Consider the following 7903-nt stretch of genomic DNA (forward strand, 5'->3'; position numbering starts at 1 on the left):
CTCTTAATGAATAGAGTGATTTGTTCTAATGGTGTTTGTAAATAGGATATCATGTCCGCATCTTGTACAGCAATTAACCACTAAGAAGAATGTATGCAATGTGTTAATTATTGCAATTGTCTTACCAATTTAATTTGAAACTGTCTCATTACTATTTGTTTATTAATAAAATTATGGACAAAAAAAGAAAATAGGGTCTTTGCAAATGACCAAGTTAAGGTGGTATGCGTAGAGTGAGTCATGTACCAGCATGAGGATGTTCTCCTAAAAAGGGCACACTGAGATGCAGAGGCAGAGGCATGGGAAGAATCCCAGGGGAAGACCGAAGTTACTTTGCATACTGCAGCAAATGTCAAATATTGCCACTGATGACTAGAACCTAGCAAAGTGACAGAGTGGGGCAAAGGAAGGAGCAAGCCTCTTTTCCTCTCTTGTATTGTATGTAGGCTACCTGCTCTAGGACAACTGTACTCTTCACACTACCAAAGCCAGCACTAGAGATTGACCCAAGAACAAATTCTAGATTCAGGTACCTCTAAAAAGCCAAGGCCCTATGATTTCATAAGGCTTTGGGGGAACATCTAGACACAAACCATAACGTCTTAGGGGTTTTTGTGTGTGTGTGTGCACTAGATAAATTTCTGTTTTTATTTTATGAAAAAAGTAAAACAAAATTTCATAATAAAATGATAGGAGAAAAACAATAGTTAATACATTACATATTGTTACTTTACTGTAGCTACTCAATTTAAGATATGGGCAAAAAAAATTATCCAATTGATGTTAGCACAAACCTTCCTTTTCAATTAACTAAGAGATACTAGCAGTATAATAAACTTGTACTATTTTCCTTTTCCCTTCCTTTCCCCTTTTTCCTAACCTAGTGCCTTTTTTCTTTTGAATAATTTCTTCCTATTTCACAGTGCCTGTTGTGCATTTTAGACTTTATTTATTGTTTTAGTTTTTCACACCAAGGAGACAATATTATGTTTACACATGTGAATCTGGTCATAGGTAAATAGATGTAACAGAACAATTTTCTCTTTTATCCATCATCCTCTCGCTGCGGCATCTTAACTGTCATCTCAAAACTTAAGATCACCTAGATTTTCTTCTTTGTCAGGAGTTTTATGGTTTTGTATTTTACATTTTAAATTAATTTTTGTGGCAAGCCTGAGCACTAAGTCTAGCTTCATTATGGGGGGATGATAGCTAGTTAAGCCAGCTCAAGCTGTTGGAAAGACTGTCCTCTCTGCACAGCTCTGCCATTGCTCCTGTCAAATATGAGTTAACTGCAATTCTGTGAGATATTTTGGGCCTCAATTTCATTTCCTGTGATCAATTTGTGTATTCTTTCACCAATATTATGCTTTCTTATTTTGTAAAAATAACTTGTTTTAGGAAAGTAAATGTCTTTTTTTTTTTTTCCTGGCAGAACTAGGGATTGAACTCGGGCCCTTGCACTTGTCAGGGAAGTGCTTATTCCACTGAGCTGTCTCCCCGACCTCTAAATGACTATGTTTAATATTCTCTTGAACTTTTGTGCGTAGACTCAGAGAATTTTTTTTATTTTATCAAATTCCTTGGTCCTAACATCAAAAGAAATCCAACAATAATTTAACAATGGAATCTTTAATTGTTATTTTGGGGAGTGGGTGAATTTTTTTGTTTTAATCTAGTTAAACAGTTATTTCTTTAATATATATATATATATATATATATATATATATATATATATATATATATATATATATGAATGTGCATGTATGCCCATAAATAAAAGAAATTCTGAAATTCCAGGAAAATATACTTTAATATTATTTTATGCCTATGTCCTAAAACATTTGGACAAATCTCACTCTATAACTCTAATTATATGAAGATAATGTAAACTCTCAGCTGCTTCTATCAAATTCAATTCATATGTATTGCCTCCTGAAAAACTAATTACTTAGATTTTATGTATGTATTAAATTCTGGTAATGTCTTTATTACTTGGTGGCCAGAGATTTTGTATTCCTAATTATGTGACACCTGAGATAGACATTTGTTATCTACAAAACTCATGAACCCAGTAAGCAAGGATGTAGTTAGTAGAACAATGTGAAAAGCATGACAGCTCAGAGCATGTGCTTATATTAGGCACAGTAGGGGCGGGCTGTAAATATGAACCTGTGAAGCAGAATGGTACAGAAATTAGCAGAAAAGCCATTTAGTGTTGAAGTGTGGATCTTGCATGTCTTCTAAAGTCCATATGTTGAAGGCTTTTCCCCCAGAATGTTGTGCTATTAAAAGGTGGTAAAACCTTAGGCTTAATGGAAGGAAGTTAGACCATTTGGAGACATGCCCCTTAAAGCAGTATTGAGGCCCTGAGCCCTTCCTGTTTCTCACTTTGCTTCCTACCCTTCATGAAATAAATAGGATTCTTCCACTATTCACAGCTGCCATGATGTACAGGCCCAGAACTATAGGGCCAACCAACCATGGACTGAAATCTCTGGAACTGTAAGCCAGAAGAAATGTTCCTTCTTAGAAGTGTTTATCTCAGGTATTTTGTCACAATGACAGAAAGCTGATGAACACAAATAGGAAGATAAATATTCCTTCTTGTGTTTTAATAGAAATTAGAAAGCCAAATTTATATATATAATCTCTACTATTTAAATGTTAGTGACTGTGTATTTTTTTTTCTATTGTGGGGATTTGTTTTAAAACACTATATTATGAAAGAAAAGGCATTAAGAACTAGGAAAAGATGCTCATAAGATACTGTTAAAACAGCAATACAAGGCTGGGAAGATGGTTCAGTGGAATAAGCACTTCCCTGGGAAGCTCAAAGGCCTGAATTCAATCCCTGGTTCCGCAAAAATAAAATAAAGAATAAAACAACAATACAATATATCTTGAATATATAAATAAATAAATAATCATTAATAAAGTAAAGATTTAAGCTGAAAAAGAAAATTCAAAGATCCTTCACTAAATTAGAAATAATTTAAATTCCCAGAAATAAGAAATTGATCAGTCTTCTGAGTAGCCTGATGAAATCTTCCTGTCATGCTCATTTTCTGCTTAGGACTTGAATCATCATTTTCCCTGGAAGATACATGAATTAATCACTACTGCTTATTAGTTACTTAGTAACCATCTTGATTATCAGATAAACTTTCATTATATTGGTATGTGCTTTAGTAACCATTATTTTACTGAATACTGGTCCCAAAGTCAAAGAATAGATGCTATCTATTCAGATATCAGACAGAAATAATAAATATTTTCTTTATATGAAAGGTATAAATTGTTGACTAATAAGGCAAAAAGAATTGTATTGTGAAGTTGCTAAGGTCTACAGCAAGCAAGACACTTTCCATCTGTTATATCTACACTGCACTATGCCCTATAAAACTTCCAAATCAAACTTTACCATATCTATGATTCTATGGGAAAAACTAGTAATTATAGTAAGTTTAGCACTAACCACTTCTCAGGCACCCACTAAGCTAGTGATAGCAAACATTTTAGAGAAAAATGCCCAAACTACAACCCAGAACACTTTTATTCATTGCAAAGTGCCAAAACTGCAAGTAAAAATGAATAATAAGGTTTTAGTTTTCTAAAAAATAACAACTCATACATTAACATCTTTGTATTAAAGGAAAAATAATACAAACACCATAGTTTCACCATCAATGGGTTAGGGAATTCTGGAACACATTCTCCACAACTAGAGAGGATAACTCTCATATACTGAGATTAGTGCAAGATTCCAGAAAACTGCTGGTAATATCTCCTAGAACTGCATATTCCTACCCTAATTCAGCAATTACATACCACAAGCAATATATTTCATAATCAAAACATCATACAAAATATTTACCTCAAAGTTTTTTATGACGACCTCAAAATGGAAAGAACCCAATTATTTAACAATCAAAGAATAGATAAAAGGTATAGTGTATGTAAATAATGAAGTATTATATAACAATAAGTACTAGCACTTTACAAAAGAAATCATATGAACCTCATGGACATCCAGTGGCACAAAAATGCTAGACACAAGGAAATACATAATCTATGATTTGATTTGTATAAAATTCTCTAACTTGATGTCTTAGTTCTTTTTTCCTCATTCCTGGGAAAAAATACTCAGCACCCCAAGTTAAGGAAGAAAAGATTTATTTATCTCACAATTAGTGCAGGTTTCAGTCCATACTCAGCTGGCTTCATGGCAGAGTGGCACATGGCAGAGGGCAGCTGTTCATGGTGGCAGAAAACGGCAAAACGCAAAGGGAGGAGCAGGAGCTGTGGCAGCTAGCAAGCCCCTCTCTCATCCTTACATTGGTATGATTATTTGCCCCAAGGCAGGTTATAGCACTCACACCCATAATCCCAGAATTATATCAGGAATTAATCACAAAACTCTAGAAGCCCTCTCCGATGACTGCATGAGGTTTTGGGGAGACAAGTAGACACAACCCATAACACTGGTCAAAACAATCTTGGTACTTGAACTCAGTGGTTAATTTTAGACAGTAATAGAAAGAGAACACAAGGCAGATTCTGGACGTAGGGTAATAATAGTCATGAAATGATTTCCTTATCTCCTCCATACTTATTACAAGTCAGTTTTAAACTATATTTAATTAAAATTAAAATTTAAACTAATTTAATTCCATTGTTTAACAGATGAAGCTACACAACAGGGAAGCTTAAAAATATGGTTCAAGATAGTTTGGGAATAGTCTGTCACTGACTGACTAGGTGTTGTGTTTGCCTATTAATGTTCTAAAGACTTATTAATTAATTAATCAATTCCACTTCCTGCCATAGGTAAAAGAATGGAAGGTTGTTTTACTGGTCATCTTTTGATACAAGTGAAGAAAATGAGCACAAAGTCCCATCCCACGTTTTTCTGGTTATGTAGAGTGTGGTCAGATCAATTCTGCCACTTGCACTAGCCATGAGACCCAGATTCCTGTGAGGGTTATGGAATGGGGTTTGGTTACCATTCCCACAGAATAGCCTCAACCTGCTGCAGAGATGGGAGAAACGATGAGCTGCTATCTCTCATGCTGCCATGGTGCAGCTTCAAGAAAACATTCAGCATGCTCAATCACCACATGAAGCTTGCAGAAGGGCCCTTCACATGGGAGCTAAGTCCTCTTCAGGCAAACTGTCTCAAGAAAGGCCACCTCAGTTAAAGTGAGGAGCTCTTCTGCACCCCAGAACACCAGTAACTGCCACTTTTACTGGCAGCTGAGCACCAGGAAACAAAATCAGCAACCATCAGAAATGAAAGTAGGGGCTTGGGAGATAGCACCATGGAATAAGCACTTGCCTGGCAAGTGCAGGGGCTTGAGTTCAATCCCCTGTTCTTCCAAAAAAGAAAAAAAAGAAAAGAAAAGAAAAAGAAAGAAAAAAAGAAAAGAAATGGAAACCAATTGTGTTCTATTTTGCTTTGCTTTCTTGGCTTTGTTCTGAACATGACCAGGTACACATCTAAAACAGACTATAGTACACTGTGATGCTGTCTTTAAAATCAATTATCATGACAATAAAACTATGAAAAACCCTGAATTTTTAAAAATATATTCATCAACCAAAGTGTTTTGCAAAAGCTATGTAGGCACTACACGTTTGAGTAAAGTTATTCCCCAAACTCTTCTAATTTCTTTCATTCTAAATTGTCTTATTGGTTTAATGATTGTATCACTTTGCTCATATTGGCCTTTTGTTTGTTTGTTTTGTTTTTAAAAGAACTATTCCATTTTGTCAAGCACTTCCAATACGATTTAGCTAAACATAGCAGTTAAGGTTTTTATATAAGAAAAGTAAAGTTTTGAAATTGCCTGGTGTCTAACTCAGTCTCCAAGACTCCAAGTAGACAGATCTATGTATCCCTTGTGTTTGCTGCCAATTAGCAGTCTCTTGCACTGAGAAGCCTTTGGCCCAGCAAACTCACTGAAGGAGAGGAACCAGGCTCAAATGAGAAGCTTGTGAGCTACTGTGGGACTGATTCCGAGTTATCCAATATGTGTGGACCTGTTGATCTAGGTCTTAACTCTTGTGAAGTTTTTCTATTACAGCTAGGCAATGTTTCAAACCAGTTTCTTATAAACATATCTTACCTGCTCAAGCACAAAAATTTACATAAAAGATGAAGACCTGTGGTATTTTTGCATAAATAAAACTTCCAAATGTGAGGTCTCATTTTCTCTTATAGGCAAAAAAAGAAAGCAAAAGAAAGGGGAGAGAGAAAGGAGGCAACAATGGGAAGAAAGAAAAGGAGAGGGAAGTGGAAGGAAAGCAATTTTATCAGTTTTTCAACCTTAAAATAGTCATGTTTTCTCCTGAAATGAATCTAATATGGTGTTAGAATAAAAGTGACTAAAAGATCCTGTGGTCCCTAAGTAAAAGCTGTGGTGTTTTTAGTACTGCTTCCTACTACCTCAAATAACACAAGCAAGAATGATAATTTAATTAAAGTCAATGAAACAATGTAGGACAAAGTTCTTTCAGACTTAGACCTGACAATTTATTATTATTATTATTATTATTATTATTATTATTATTATTATTATTTTGGAAAAAAAAAGCCAGCAGTCACACAACTAAAATGATACAGTGATGTGAGGGAACATGGAGAAAATGAAGAGAAAGGAATCCGACTTCATGGGTTTATGTAGAAGTATTTTCCAAGACATGCCTTGATGACAGATGACAGGAGGGAGGGAGGGAGGAAACATTTTCAGTTCAGTGTCTTGGAGGAATTAAATTTCATCCTAGGAAATGATCAGTACTGGCTGATGTTGCCTTCAGTTATCAAAAGAATGTCACTGCCTCTGCCACAATAATTCATAGGTTCATAACTAATGAAATAAGGCATCAATAATTCTCCAGTTGTAGAGCACCCAATCCCATTCTATACAAGCCCCATCTCCTCAGAGATGGGTCCCAGAATCACAGGAAGAAGGAAACAATTTCAGATAACAGAATGACACAAAATGATAAACAGAATGAAACAAAAAGTTAAAATGCTGTTTACATAGCATTTCCGTCTTCTCATTTCATTCCAAAATTATGGTTCCAGCTCAACAAACTCAAAAGAGAAGACTTTGCTGCTAGTATGCACCAACATAGGTGGCCATCATGTTGTCTTTAGGCTCAAAGCATCCGGTGGAGTCTGGAAAGATAGTGGTATACTTCATTGGGGATTGGACTCTCTTCTGCATTTCATGGAACTTTGCTGTGACAAATTCATGAATGGTAAGGACAATTAATTTTTCTTGCTGTTGTTACAAACACTTTCAAGGCAGGTTTGGCTGGCTTGAGTTGTGGGGATCGAACCACAGCAACCTGATCCTGACTGTTTTGTTGAAGCAGCCACTGAAAGAACTGAGCTAAGGGGCAGACCCCTGACAATTAAATTTTTAAAAAGTGATTTCTAAGCCTTTTTTTTTGTTTGTTTTTGTTTTTGTTTTTTTGGCAGACTCAGCGATTGATCTCAGGCCCTTGCGCTTGCCAGGCAAGGGATTTGACTGACCTTATCATACAAAAACTACATTTCTTGTTATATAGGTCTTGCTTTATCCTAGTCTTAACCATCCAGCAAAAAATATAAAAATAAACTATAAAAAGTAAAGCCATATTAATATGCTAAGCTGGAAAAGGCTCAAATCAACAACTTTGACATTGCTAGTCTTATGGAAAACCCACTACTATTATGGACTACTGGACTATATTGGAATATTTTGCTGAATTCACTTACCTATAATATTTAAATGACAATGGAATACCCTTCTATGACAAAACTAAACAGAAAAAGGGAATACAAATGAACAACCATTTTGTTTCTGTATATTCAAAATAGTTAGAATAGATATACAGCTACATTCTTTTTTTT

This window comes from Octodon degus, unplaced genomic scaffold (genome assembly GCF_000260255.1).
Source record: "Octodon degus isolate 3935 unplaced genomic scaffold, OctDeg1.0 scaffold00326, whole genome shotgun sequence".
Taxonomy (NCBI): domain Eukaryota; kingdom Metazoa; phylum Chordata; class Mammalia; order Rodentia; family Octodontidae; genus Octodon; species Octodon degus.